The sequence below is a fragment of the Palaemon carinicauda genome, chromosome 19, assembly GCF_036898095.1.
Source record: "Palaemon carinicauda isolate YSFRI2023 chromosome 19, ASM3689809v2, whole genome shotgun sequence".
Taxonomy (NCBI): domain Eukaryota; kingdom Metazoa; phylum Arthropoda; class Malacostraca; order Decapoda; family Palaemonidae; genus Palaemon; species Palaemon carinicauda.
The window spans coordinates 83,035,050-83,049,832 of NC_090743.1; the positions used below are offsets into that span (position 1 = coordinate 83,035,050).

The 14,783-nt window shown below is 48.6% G+C and overlaps 1 protein-coding gene across 1 annotated transcript in view; it reads right to left on the reverse strand.

Annotated features, from left to right (window-relative positions):
• Window positions 1–14,230, reverse strand: part of LOC137659104 (fibrocystin-L-like) — a 194,302-nt gene extending 180,072 nt beyond the window's left edge. The window contains exon 1 of the mRNA XM_068394184.1: window positions 14,227–14,230. The gene's annotated coding sequence lies outside the window, so the exon portion shown is untranslated. The remainder of the gene's footprint in view (window positions 1–14,226) is intronic.
• Window positions 14,231–14,783: the final 553 nt, after the last annotated feature.

Genomic DNA, 14,783 nt, shown 5'->3' on the forward strand with positions numbered 1-14,783 from the left:
GAGGGTGGGTCCATCAGGACGACATGGCTACCTCACCCAAAAATAGATTGTTCGCTTCGCTAAGAAACCGTTTTTTGGGCTCAGGCCATGTCGTCGTGATGGAAGTTTACCAGAGCATTAATGTATCTGTGGATTTTAATAGTGCCGTTCATCTCGAGATAAATCTTTCCTTTTGTTCTTTTAGACCTAGAGACACTTGATGTTACCGTTATACATCAATCAGCTGATCATAAAATATGTCAGTGCTTCCTGCCCCCTACAGGGAACAGTCTGGGTAGACTCAAGGAAAAAACCCAATGATTGTGAGTTCAAAGAAACAATCTAGCAAACAGTTTGTATATTAGTGTCATCATATACGTAAAGCGTAGTCTGTATTAGGATGGTATTGATCTGTGCAGGTTACTGTACCTCCCAGGTCTGTCGATAAAGAGACGGACAGGTTTATATACGTGTAGGAAACCTTAACAGTAAAATGAACAGTCTAGTACAATAAGATCTTACCTGTTTGCTTGGAACAATAGGAATCTTAGTTCTGATATTTCCTTAAATATGAAAGGAATCAAGGATGCTCTGACTTATACATGCACTGGAATGTTTGGGGCGAAAGAGACGCAAAGATTCATTTTATTGTTTATTACAATAAAATTTTTGAAATCATAGATGTAATCAATTACATATTACACTAAACAATTCTGTATAGAAGCATAATCAGTAATAACAGAAAATAAAATCAGTTTCATCTGAAAAAGAAACACCATCCACTCTAAGGGAAATATAAGAATTTCACTAGGCATTCTGTTGTTACTAGGAACACTGTGAATATAAGTATGCCTGGCACTTGTGTCAGTCTGTTATGCTTAAGGTCACCCGTGTGAGTAGAAAAGTCTATAGTGTCATCACTAAACACAGTACTCAAGGTCTGAGCCTTAGAGAATTCAAGGACAATAGTTTCCTTCGGCTCTGTCTCCTCTTTGGATGCAGGTTCCATCTTAAGACGGACATAGCAACCCGGGTAGGCCCCTTTGCTGGGCCAGAACTCAATTTCCTCCACTGGGACCATGCCCAGTTTTTCTGAGAGGAGGATCTTCCCCCCCCCCCCCCCCCCCCCCCCGACATAGGTATATGCTCTGCGTACCTCCAGGGGTTAACATCAGAGAAGGCGGGGAGATCCTTAACGTTTAGCTTCTTCGGGGCCAAACGTGTTGCAACTAGCTGATGCATTTCCGTCCGAAGAGAGGCCTCCTTTTCGGACGATTTCCTCTGAATGTCCTGCACCATGGACAACAACGAGTACAACGTACTCGTGATGGAATCTAGTTGGGGTGCAGCGGAAGAGGTCGAAGGCACCGGCTCAGTCACTGTGGCTGATGATACCGAAATCGTTTCGGCTTTCTCGACTTCTGTCTCAGGTGGAACGTCATCCGCCTGATCCAGTTCCTCCGCTAGGAGATTGTTCTCAGTCTCCTCTGAGACAACTGACATGTTGTCCTCTAATTGGATGCCCTCCAAGGCATCCGAAACTTCAGATTCTACCGGAATCTGAACCAGGGGAATCTCAGGTTGAGCCTGAGGAATAACCACACCCGAAGATACCCTAGGGAAAAGACAAGCCCTCATCTTTTCATTAGAAAGGTATGGGCCAGAGGTGTTCTTCTGGAAGCCCCTAACCCATTTTCGCAGCATCTCCCTTGCTGCGTCCCTAGACTCAGTGGACTTTTGATCGTCAAAAGCCTCTATTACCAGTTTTTCATAAAAACAGTACATACCTGTGGGTCCCAGTACTTGAGAGCCCCCTTGGTGACTGAGCAGCGAGTATGGGCCCTGCACATGTCATGGCCGTAGAAGTTCTTACTACGGACCCTGCAAAAGTTGTTCCCGCACTCGGGATGCTCCTCCTGTAAAGAAAGAAAAGCATATAAGTATTCGGTGAAATTCTCAGATTTCAGCATACATATTATTAATAATATTAACTTGGATAGGGTAAGCTAGAGATAGGAAAGACACCTACATGTGTTTCCTGTCCAGCCAATTGCTATGACCTCCTCCAATATTGAATGTAGAATTCTTAGGGATTTTAGGGGAAGATGATATCCTTTGATATAAAGTGGCTTCTTGACACAATCTTCCAGGTTCAATATTGGGGATTAAAGACAATAATGGATAACAACCATTACTGGAAGAGAGAATCGCTCTCTTATATGTGATGGTCTCACAATAGGCTGCCCATGAAGCACCTTGTAGGTTGGAAAAACTTTTGGGCTACAGCACTGATTGTTCGTAACAAGTTACCAGTCCTGTCAGGCCTGTCGGCACATACCGGGCCTGCCGGCGTCTGCCGGGCAGGCCGGCACATGCCGGCCTATTCTGGGCTATTGAAGGCAATTACTGTCTTCAGAATAATAGGTGGCAAGCTGCCGGCAACGGCTCTGCCGGCCGGCAGCCGAGGATCCTTCCATCAAGTGGGACCCGGCGGCAGCCGTCGGCAGATGACCAGGTATGCCGGCTGCCGGCCGGCAACTCAGCAGCCGGCAGCCGGTCTCAGTATGTCTATTGTCTTTGGGTTGTCGATCAACGACGCCCACAGTAAGCGGCGGCAGGGCAACTGCCGGCCGGCAGACAACTGACATGGCCCAGTAACGAAAGAAAGAGAGAAAGAGAGAAAGAGGAAGACAAGGGCTCAGCCTTGCCAGCCTGCATCCAGAATGAGAGTTCAAGTGGAAGGGGGAATTAAATTTGGGCTTCCACCCAACCATATCCCAGTCATAAGGGCTATGGAAGGCAGTCCGAGAGAGGACTGAAGAACACTCTAAAGAATATGAGGGTACCTTCCGGCAGCCGGCTCGGCCGGCAGCAGACAGGGAACCTCAGGCCAGTCCTACCATAACCCTTAGGGTCAATGTAGAACGACGGCCAGGAGGGTGTTGGCTCATTCAACACAAAAGAGATAGAGGGGAGGGGGGTAAGTGTCCTACAGGTAAGGTAATGCCCGAAGGCACTACCTAACCTAAGGGATTCTGGTCTCAAGGAGTAACCTCAGGTAGGAGAAATCATTTCCCCAGGTTGGGTTAGTCAAGTGAGAGAGCGTCCGTAGGATACAATCTCACAAGAGAACAGAATCTTGTGCTAGAGACCTTAGGCAGTGAAGAAGTCATTTCTTCGGTCTAAGATCTACCAGCACAGGACAGTCTGCTAGGCCAAGGAAGGGGGAATTGTCATACAAAAACCCCCATGTATGGACTAGGGAGGTCTAGCCTCCTGTAAGAGCAGCTTAACCTGACATGGGAAATCATTTCGCCAAGACAGGAAGATGCCTAACACAGACTTATACTCTGATGTCCCGTTCTAAACTCAAAACCGACTCAGTGGTTAGGAGAAAAAAAACAGAACGTCTCAGTAAAACTTTGCTAGAACTCGGTTCACAGCAAAGAAAACTGAGAATAGCCTAGGCTAATCAGAGGGAAGGGGAATTGCTCTTAAATCTCCTAGGTGATAGTATCGACTTAAAAGGTATAGGAGGTGTCAGTCTCCCCTTAAAAGACAATACAAGAGCAACGGGGACATGTATGAAAGTATACTAAAGCCCCTAGGCTAGTAGCCTAGGAGCATTGAGAATCGTTCACCGAAACTCTCTGTATACTATCTTGGAAGAAGAAAGCATAATGCAGTAATATCATAAATGTGTAAAATATTGCCTGTGCTTCAATAAAACTTTACCAGGAAGGTTATATCATGCATGAAGTGTGTAGGTGCCTAGGCTAGGAAGCCTAGCACTCGTGAGGCTCGAAATAATTAGCCAAATTCACGACTACAATGACATAATATATGAATCTCTAGCTAAAATTCTAAATAGCTAAAGTTATTAAAGCGAATAATGCCGGGAAAGGGTCGTTCTGGCTAACTAAATGTACAGAAAGAACGACCACGTCCATGACACCATCCGGCTGGCAACAGCTCTTGTTACGTTAATTACGATCTCAATCGAAAAGCAAAACTGGCAAGAGCTTACATTTACACAATTAAAGGATATTACTTTACTTTCCAGAAGCTGATGAGGCTGGTGAAGACATCATAGCGACCAAAAAACTCCAAAATAGCAAGAGATAACGGGATGACACCAGTCAACGAAGCTACGAGAGAAAGAATGGCTCGGTGGCGCCTCGCGGTGGCGATTTGGCGCAATATTTACAGTACAGTAGGAGTGTCGCCTCTTTAACGACTCTCCTTATTCTTGCCTCTCTTTCCCCTCGAAGTGGAAGCGCTATTGAGGGTGTAGATAGCCATGAGACGTGTCAAGAATACGTCCTCTGATATTACGCGATATCCCTTTTAAAATTTCAAGGGATATTCACTCCAGGAGTTAGAATTCTGAATACCTTTGGTAAATTCTCTGGGATATATCACTGTAGTCAAATATACCTAGGAAGCTACCTTTGAAGGAACTTCCATCAGGACGACATGGCCTGAGCCCAAAAACTAAAAACTAAAGCTATTACTTAGTTATAAGGCCGGAGAAGGCTGTTATGGCTAGCTAAATAACGCATGCAATGCGAACAACAGCACCGTAAAATGGCGCCTCCGGGCAAGGCACAGCTCGGCCACAAAACACAAGATTTTAGCGTAAAAAATCGTTACTCTACGGCCAAAGCTTATTTAAACAATACAAGAACCTGGTACTCAACTTTCCAGAAGAAGGTGAAGCAGAAGGTTGAGGCATGGTTGAAGGATGCACAAGAAAATATCCGATCACTTGGAACAAACGAACGGCTTAGGGAGCTACCACGAATGGAATGAGGGCGGACGTGACGTCACACAAGTATGGCGCTGGTTTGTTTACGTTGCGAGGATCGTAACAGTGACGAAGGTAGGGTAACTTTGGAACGGCACCTCAGTTACCTCGCCACATTTCCCCCTCGAAGCGTAAACGCTAGGTGGAGTGCAGATGGCCATGTGACGTGTTAATGCATGCGTCCCCTGTTGATATACGATATTCTAAAGGGAAAACCTTTAGAGTACTCGCTCCAGAAGTTAGAATCCTGTGAAAACCTTTAGTTTATTTCTCTAGGAATGTTATGGTAGTCATATATATCCAAAGGAAGCTACTGAAGGAACCTTCCATTAGGACGACATGGCTTGAGCCCAAAAAACGGATTTTGAGTGAAGCGAAAAATCTATTTTTGGGTGAGATAGCTATGTCGTCCTGATGGAAGGTTCCTTCAGTAGCTTCCCAAGGGTATGTATAACTACAGTAGATATTTCCAGAGAATTAAACTAAAGGTTTCACATAATTCTAACTTCTGGCGCGAGTACCCATAAGGTTTCCCTTTAGGATATTGTATAACAACAGGGGACGTATGCTTGACACGCCACATAGCTATCTGCACCCCACATAGCGTTTACGCTTCGAGGGGGAATAAGTGGCAAGTTATGGGAGGAGCCGTTACAAAGTCTCCTCCTCTGTTACAGTTTTGGTACTCGGCGACGTCAACATCCAGCCGCCATGTTGGCCGCCATCTTGGATGACGCCGCCGGAGCGCGCCATCGTCATTCCTTTCGGCGTTTATGCCAGACTCCATGATACGATAAGATTGGGAGGGGTCTGTCAAGGCCGAATAGAGAACAAGGGCGGGTCCATCAGGACGACATGGCTATCTCACCCAAAAATAGATTTTTCGCTTCGCTCAAAATCCGTTTTTTGGGCTCAAGCCATGTCGTCTTGATGGAAGTGTACCAGAGAATTAATGTATTGTGGATTTTTGGGCTCAAGCCATGACTTCCTAATGGAAGGTTCCTTTAGTAGCTTCCTAAGGGTATATATGACTACAGTGATATTCCCAGAGAATCAAACCAAAGGTTTTACAGAATTCTAACTTCTGGTGCGAGTACCTTTAAGATTACTCTCAAGGGTATCGTATATCATCAGGGGACGTATTCTTGACACGCCACATGTCAATCTGCACCCCGAATAGCCTTTACGCCTCGAGGGGGAATACGTGGCAGAACAGAAGGGTAACCACAACAAAGATTACCCTGATTCCCCTACTACAATCGTATCATAACTGCGCCAACTCCCATTCCTTTATCTGTAGCGACTCGCTACGGTGGTGTTCCCTGTCGATCTGACATTTTCGATCAATTTCTGGGAATCTTTATGCTTTCTACGACTTCTTTCTCCATCCAGAAAGTTGAGTATTTATTCTTTACAATATGTAATTTAGTTCCAGCCTCACAATGAATTTAGTGTATTTATTGTGTGTGGATCTTCGCCAATCACCGGTGTCGCCATAGGCGCTGTTGTTCTTTGAACATATGCTATTTAGTTAGCAGAACGATATTCCGGTTTAAATAGCTTAATTGTTATTATGAAAGCTATTTAGGCATTATATATTGTAAAGATATTTATAAGCATAATTTTCCCTTTTCCGTGACGATCGTATATGTCAGAGTTTTGGTGATTTAGGTAACCGAGATCTCGTCTTGTCTAGGTAACATAACATAGACAACATATACTTTCGTTATTTCCGCGGTTACCCTTGTGTATCGGTTATCATTCCTGGAGATCGATATCTCCTGGAATTATACTAACCTTTACTAATCTCTCTAGAGATTTATGGGTAATCTCTCTTCCCTCTGAGAGTAGCTTTAGGCTACAACTCTCTGCGTCAGCCTTGAATTTCGAATTCAGGCATGACTATCCTAGAGTTTTCTGTCTCATCCCTTAACAGCAGACGGCAAGTTTTGGGATTCGATCAGAACCTGAGAGTAATTAGTCTTTGTCGGCAGTCGGTCGGCGGGGTGACTGCATTCCCCTGCCGGCAGAACTGCCGGCATAGGAGGCTAGCCCTCCCTAGATTACACCTGAAGTGGTCGAATGTTGCCGCCACCTACTCCCTGTGGTCTAGTAGACTAGTCCTATGCTCGCCAGCCCTAGGCTATAGTCGTATACTCTTGTGACCTAGGATGGCGCCGGCATTAGAACTCTGTTTCTCCCTTGTTGAGAGGAATGGCATGAGCTGCCATCCCCTTAACTGTATTAGCCCCTCCTAAGCTGGAAAATAATGATTCTCCTGCCGCTTGTGGTCGTGCCACTACTGAAACAGAGTTTCTTCAAGGTGTGTAGAACCGGCAACATTGCCGGTCCCTCCTATACCTCATATAGGACCCTTCCCCCCCCCTCTCTCTGTTCTTTTACAATGGCCGAGCCATTGTCTTTCCTGTGCTGGAGTCCTGCAACCTTACCATTGCCGGTGGGTTGCCGGAGCCACCCAGACACCCCCCTCCTTAGCCATCAGCTGTCGGCAACTGCCGACTGCTGGGAGCCATGACGACAGTCAGCAACTGCCGGCTTCCAGCGGCCTTGGCAGCCGTGGATGGGAGGTCCCTTGTGTCACCAAGGCTCTCCAGTTCTCCCTTGAACTGCTAGCCACAGTTTCCGTTGTCGGCGTATTGTTCTGGCCGGCAGTAGACTGGCACAGATAGGTACTGACTCGTGCTCCCGGAGGCTGGCCTACAGTAGTAAGCCGGCAATAGTACTGTAGCTAAATGGAAGTGAACCTTCTTTTCGGAGAAAGGCAGTAAAATTAGACTTTTACATGTTTTATTACTGTATACATATACAATAATAAATAGTCTTCACTCCATGCTTTCTCTCTCTCTCTCTCTCTCTCTCTCTCTCTCTCTCTCTCTCTCTCTCTTATCTAGCTTGCTAGATGCTCTGGCAACATGCCGGCTGAACTACAGTATATGTCTATACAGGTAGTCAGTATATTTGCAGTATAGTATATACGGCAGATGAATAACTAACGTATATATTATACTAGTAGTTATTTCCAATATATCTTGGGTATCCCTGCCCAGATATTTGCTGAACCCCATTCTATATTGATGGAATCATATTTCATCAATATTCTGATTGGAAATCAGTTTCCATTTACCCTGCAATATTGAATTTCGTAAAGGGCTGGTGGTGTGACACCTCTAACCCCTATAGGGGAGACCCCTTATCCCTGAGTTTCCCTGATCAGGAAACTCCCTGATTTAATATTGTAAGGGAGGTCACAGCAAATAGATTGGTTGGGATGCATAAGTATATGTCTTTTTTTGGGCTCAAGCCATGGCGTCCTGATGGAAGGTTCCTTTTTGGTAGCTTCCTTGGGTATATAACTACTAAATATTCCCAGAGAATTTAACCACAGGTTATCACAGAATTATAACTTCTGGAGCGAGTATCCTAAAGGTTTCCCTTTAAGACATCGTATATCAACAGGGGACGCATGTATTAACGCGCCACATAGCTATCTGCACCCCACATAGAGTTAACACTTCGATGTGTAGGGGCGGAGAATAGCTGGGGAGCCGTTCCACAGCTAATCTCGTTCGTGGCTACTTTTGGTACTCGAGACGTAAACAAACGGGCGCCATTGCTAAATGACGTCACGTCCGTCCCCATCCTTCGCTTAGTAGCTTGCCTTACTAGACGGATTTTTCCCTGTGCGTATCTTATCGACTTGCATCTTAGCCATGTCTCTACCCTCGGCCTCGCCTTCTTCTGGAAAGTTGAGTACAAGGTTCCAGTATTGTTTAAATAAGCTCTGACCGTAAAGTAACTTTTACTTTTCGAGATATTTTATGTTTTGTGGCAGAGCTGTGCCTCGACCGGACCTGCCATTTTATGGCGTCGCTGTTGTTTTGCATGCCTTATTTAGCTAGCCTCAACAGCGTTTTCCGGCCTTATTAACTAATCGATACTATTAGTTATTTAGTCTTCATAGCTAGGAACTTTATATATCGTGTTTTGACGCTTTGTTATCGGTCATCATCTGACCCCATACCAATTCGCTAGTCTAGCCCCTAGGCCAGAATGCCTATCATCGGTGTTCATGCATGATATATTTCGTGATCCTAGGTTTAGTTATGAAGATAGTGGCATTATTTTATGATACTGTTGACTGTGATGCAAGTGTTTTCGCCTTCAGGGATCATATAGGGGATAGGTTTGATAGTGTGCCTTTCTAACCTAACCTACATGTAGGACCCCTATATGCTTCCTTCACCCCCTGCCTTAGGGCATCCCCTCTGTGTAGCCTTGCTCCCCCTACCACGTAAGGGGATCAAGCTCATATCAGAGTATCTATCGCTTCTCTGTCCTCCCTAAGGGAATGATCCCCCCTTAGGGTTGCGTCCGAGAATGAGGAACGGCATGCCCTTCCTCTATTGCTGGGGCTAGGTTTCCGACCTTCCCTGCAATAGCGATACGTCTTCCATCCTTCCTAGTTCAGGGTGTAACATCCCTGCTCTAGGTTAGGCTTGGGGGGAGTTAGTTCTGTGCCTTGCTGAAACGATACCCATGCACCGTTCTCAAACAGGCTGCCTTACCTTAGGCTAGGGAGCGTCCTCCCTTCCTTGGTGGCCGCTTTGGTACAGAGCCTCCTCTATGGAAGACCCTTCTTCTTCTCCCCTCCCCTCCTATCTCTTGTATGGCCTAGCCTATACTTAGGTTAGTCTATACCCATCTGTCCCCTGTCCTACAACTCCTCCTTTGGGTGGAGTGATAGTGCTACCTTGAGCCCCTGTGTGCAGTCCGCTCTGGTACATATACCCTTCATAGTGTCCTATGGGGTTAGCCACTGGATGCGTTTTGTCCGCAGGGGTTCTCCCCCCTCTTGGGTGTTCCCTAGCCCTCCCTTGGGCTACCCTGGCTCCCGGCCGCCTGCGGCCCCTGCCTCTGGGTGATAGGGCTAGCCTCTATCATGGGTACACCCACTCAGGTGGGATGTCTTGGGGTCCGTGTCCGTACCCCTACATCCCTCCTTCTGTCTCTTTCACTATCCTGGTGCCGGTCCCTTGCCGCCTCCCCTGTTGGTGATACCCACCTCCCGCCCTTGGTGACACATTCCTTGCCCCCTGGGCCGTCAGTCCTCCGTGTGCCGGGGACTGCCGCCTCCTGTCGGCGTCCAGCCGATGGCCTTCCTTCATACCTCATAGCTTCGGCCGTCCGTCCATCGGTCCGGCCCCCGGAGTGCCGGCATCCACTGCCGGCAGTCCAGTTCTGCTATAGCTCTTTCCTTGTCCCTGTCACCAAGCCGGCAACCTTCGGCTGCCGGAGCCGCCGCTCCCCGCCGGCGTGCCGCAGTTGTGCCGGCGTGCCGCCGTTGTGCCGGCGGCCGCCATCCTGGCATTACTCCTGACTTATATATTTGTCTTCCCTAATGCCAGAAACTCTGCTGGAGCGGCCTCCGGCGTGCCGTCGGTCTGCCGGAGCCTTCCGGAGGCGTCAAGCGACTTGCACCCCTTCTACTAGCTATCATCTCATGTTGATAGCCCTACATTGCAACCAGATGGTTTGACTACATAAATAGATAGGTATTATCTTACCGTTCTATTAATAACCATGCTGTCTTCTTGCATATCACAAATTTTCAGCATGCTGTGTGTATCTTAGCACGGCTATGTTCCCAATTCTATGGTCTGAGTGGCCTCAGTCCCAGTTTTATATCCTTGGCAATTCCCGCTAGAATTCCCCCTGCCTTCCTGGCAATCTATGAAGAATTCTGCCCTGTGCCCTCGGTCACAAACAAATTCCCTATGGATAAGGTTACGGTAACCAGCCGGGCGGGTTACACGGAGTATGTGTCTATCTCCTTCATTTCCGCCCACTCTCTGAACATCACATTGTTTATACCACTTAATATTAAGTTAAAGATTAATCCTTTAATATTTAACTTTAGAATAGAAGTCATTCTTATGACTCCCCCATACTCATGTTCTCTTTCTCTTACAGGAAGAGTACGTGAAGTGCGACCACGGCTTCTGTGGAGTGAAGCGCCCGCACTTCTATGGGCACACGGCGTGTAGGACTCACGCCCCTTGTGCCAACAAGAGAGGTGATCTGAAGTTTTGGGACCCGCAGAACTGTACGGTCTGCCAGGACCGCCTGGTCGAGGCGTTCAATAACCCTCCCTCAGCGGAGGTTAGGGACGCTTCTCGAGAGAAGCTACGCAAATGGGTGCGTGGCTTCTAGAAGAACGCCACTGGACCATATCTTGCCACTGAAGACTTGAGGGCCTTACTTTTCCCGAAGGCATCCCCAGACTCTGTGGTCCCCAAGGATCAGATCCCCACCGTCCAGATCATGATGGAACCCGATGTAGTCATGGCCCAGTCCATGCACGAGTGTCGCCTGGATACCGACAACGCGGATCGTATGTCGGAGGTATCAGAGACCACGGAGAGGAACCTCATGGCCGAAGAATTGGACTATGAGGAAGACCGAGTGGAATACGCCGAGTCGGAGCAAGAGGTCGCTCCGCCTTCCACCACCGCCCCAACTCCTACACCGACGGAAGTATCACTCCCGTCTACCTCCGCCACCCCGGACCCCATCCCATCCAGCGCCCAGGAGATGTTCCGTATGCTCGAAGCTCTTATGGACAAGAAACTCCGTGAAACACACGAATACATCAGGACCATGGGAAGTTCAAAGGAGCCGAAAAGGATTTCGGTTAAGGACCTCCCGGCATCCTCGCACGCCAACCCCTGGAGGTATGCTGAGCACATGCCTATCGCAACGGGCAGGATCTTCGTCAGTGAGAAGGTCGGCTCGGTTGCCCTAGAAGAAGTGGAGTTCTTCCCGAGTTTTGAGGCTTATCCGGACTGTTACGTCCGACTTCGTTCCGAACCTGCCTCTAAAGAAGAGACCCAACCTAAGGAGGTGATAGTGTTCGATCTCCCGAAGGCCCAGGCTATGCTGGCCAACGCTTTTAAAAGTAGGGGTTTTACCTGCTCAAAGCTTCCGGCGCTGAGCAAGAAGCACCCTACCTACGTCGCACCAGATGATGCGATCCTCCCCTTCATGGAAAAGGCCTTCGCTGCGGTACACAAAGCAGTGGAAGAAGGGAAACCTTGCCCTGCACTGGAGGAGTGCAGACCCTTCTCCCTGATTACTCCCCCCAATGTTCGACACTGGAAAGATGTCCAGCATACTTTCGTGGTGGGGAAACTAGATCCTGACGTTGCTGGACGTCAGTTTAACGAAGACCTCCCGAAACTTAATGACCATCTCCTTCGTCGGGAACAAGACACGAAGGAAAGGCTCGCCGCATCCATGTCCCTCCAGGTACAGCTTGACGTCATGGCCGGTGACACTAGAGTCCCCGACCACTACATGGTGCTCGCCAAAACGCATTTGGAGACTGTAGTTAAGGACTTGTACAGCTTCATGAAGGCTCGGAGAGCCTGTCGTGAATTCGTGTTCTCAAGTGCCACAGTGAGACACGAACCCCGGAGGCTGATTTCCTCCAACATCTGGGGTAAGCACCTCTTTCCCTCTGACCTTGTGAAAGAGATCACCGACAAGGCCGCCACGGAGAACAGGAACCTTCTCCACAAGTGGGGCATGACGAAGAAGAGGAAATCCTCTCAGGACAACGGCCCTCAACCTAAGAGGAAATCCTCCAAGCAGAAACCCCAGCAACGTCAACAGAGACGGCAGTTTCCGGGACCCGCTACTCCCCAAGTGGCAGCTCAGCCACAGCAGACCTTTCAGCTGGTCACCCAACCGGTCTTGTCACAGTCGCCGGTTTTCACCCCTGCTTTCGAGCAACAGACGACTACCTTTCATCCCAAAGGTAGAGGCTCAAACAGAGGTGCAGGCAGAGACGCATCTCGCCGTCCCTCCAGAGGCAGAGGAGGAAGGGGAGCTAGCGGCCGAGGCAGTAAACCCTCGGGACACCAGAAGCAATGAAGTGCTTCCGGTGGGAGGAAGACTCCGCCAATTCCAGGATCGTTGGACCTTCGATCCCTGGGCACACAGCATCGTCAAGAAGGGTCTAGGCTGGAGTTGGACTCAACCACCCCCAACCTTCCAGCAATTCTTCCAACAATCAACCCCCCTTCTGGAAGAATATGTCCTAGATCTCTTGAACAAGAAGGTGATAAGGAGGGTAAAGTCAACCAGGTTCCAAGGGAGACTGTTTTGCGTCCCCAAGAAGGACTCCGACAAGCTCAGAGTCATTCTAGACTTATCCCCCCTCAACAAGTTCATAGCGAACAACAAGTTCAAGATGCTGACTCTTCAACAGATAAGGACCCTTCTGCCTCAAGGTTCCTACACGGTCTCAATAGACCTGGCGGATGCCTATTGGCACGTTCCAATGAACCACCACGCTTCCTCCTACCTAGGATTTCGACTCCAAAGGAAAAGCTACGCCTTCAGGGCCATGCCCTTCGGCCTCAGCGTGGCCCCTCGGATCTTCACAAAGCTGGCGGATGCCATCGTTCAACAGCTTCGCCTCCGAGACGTCCAGGTGATGGCCTACCTCGACGACTGGCTAGTCTGGGCTCCATCGCCCGGGGATTGTTTAAAATCCTGCAACAAAGTCACCCAGTTCCTAGAACACCTGGGATTCAAGATAAACGCGAAGAAATCTCGCCTCTCTCCAGCTCAGAAGTTCCAATGGTTAGGAATCCAGTGGAACCTTCAGTCACACCGCCTTTCCATTCCCCAGAAGAAAAGGAAGGAAATAGCAGGGTCTGTCAAGCGACTGCTGAAATCCACACGGATCTAAAGACGTCAGCAGGAACGAGTTCTAGGCTCTCTACAGTTCGCCTCAGTGACAAACCCAGTGCTACGTGCACAGCTAAAGGATGCCGCGGGAGTCTGGAGACGTTCCGCATCCATCGCTCGAAGAGACCTCAAGAGACGGCTCCCAAACAGACTTCGGCTGCTCCTCAAGCCGTGGTCGGAAGCAAAGGCCCTGAAAAGGTCCATCCCTCTTCAACACCCACCTCCATCACTCAACATCCACACGGACGCCTCGCTGGAGGGTTGGGGAGGTCACTCCCACCAAAAACAGGCTCAAGGCACATGGTCTCCCCTATTCAAGACGTTTCACATCAACTTCTTGGAGGCCATGGCGGTCCTTCTAACTCTGAAGAAACTCTCCCCGCCTCCCTCGATCCATATTCGTCTAACCCTAGACAACTCGGTGGTAGTTCGATGTCTCAATCGCCAAGGCTCAAGATCGCCCCAGATAAATCAGGTGCTTCTGACAATCTTCCGTCTGGCAGAGAAGAAGAAATGGCACCTGTCTGCAGTTCACCTACAAGGATTCCGCAATTTGACGGCGGACGCTCTATCTCAGATAAGCCCGATAGAGTCGGAATGGTCTCTAGACGCAAGATCATTCTCCTTCATCTCTCACCAAGTCCCAGAACTTCAGATCGATCTCTTCGCAACGAGCGACAACAATCAACTTCCTCGATATGTGACCCCGTACGAGGACCCCAAGGCAGAAGCAGTGGACGCCATGTCACTGGACTGGAACAGATGGTCCAAGATCTACCTGTTCCCTCCCACCAACCTTCTGCTGAAAGTCCTCTCCAAACTGAGAACCTTCAAAGGAACAGCAGCCCTAGTGGCTCCCAAGTGGCCTCGGAGCAACTGGTACCCCCCTAGTCCTGGAGCTACAACCTACGCTGATCCCTCTCCCGGGCCCAGTTCTCTCCCTCCCAGCAAGTACAGAAGTCGATTGTCTTCGCTTCATCATTGAAAGTCAGGGACCTTCATCTCATGATTTTCTCTCCCTAGCCGTGAAGAAAAGGTTCGGGATATCGAAGAAGAGTCTCGACTTCCTCGAGGAATACAAGACCGAATCCACACGACGGCAATACGAATCATCCTGGAGAAAATGGGTCTCATTCGTCAAGGCAAAAAATCCTACGGAAATCACCATCGATTTTTGCATGTCCTTCTTCATTCACCTTCATGGACAAGGCTTGGCAGCCAA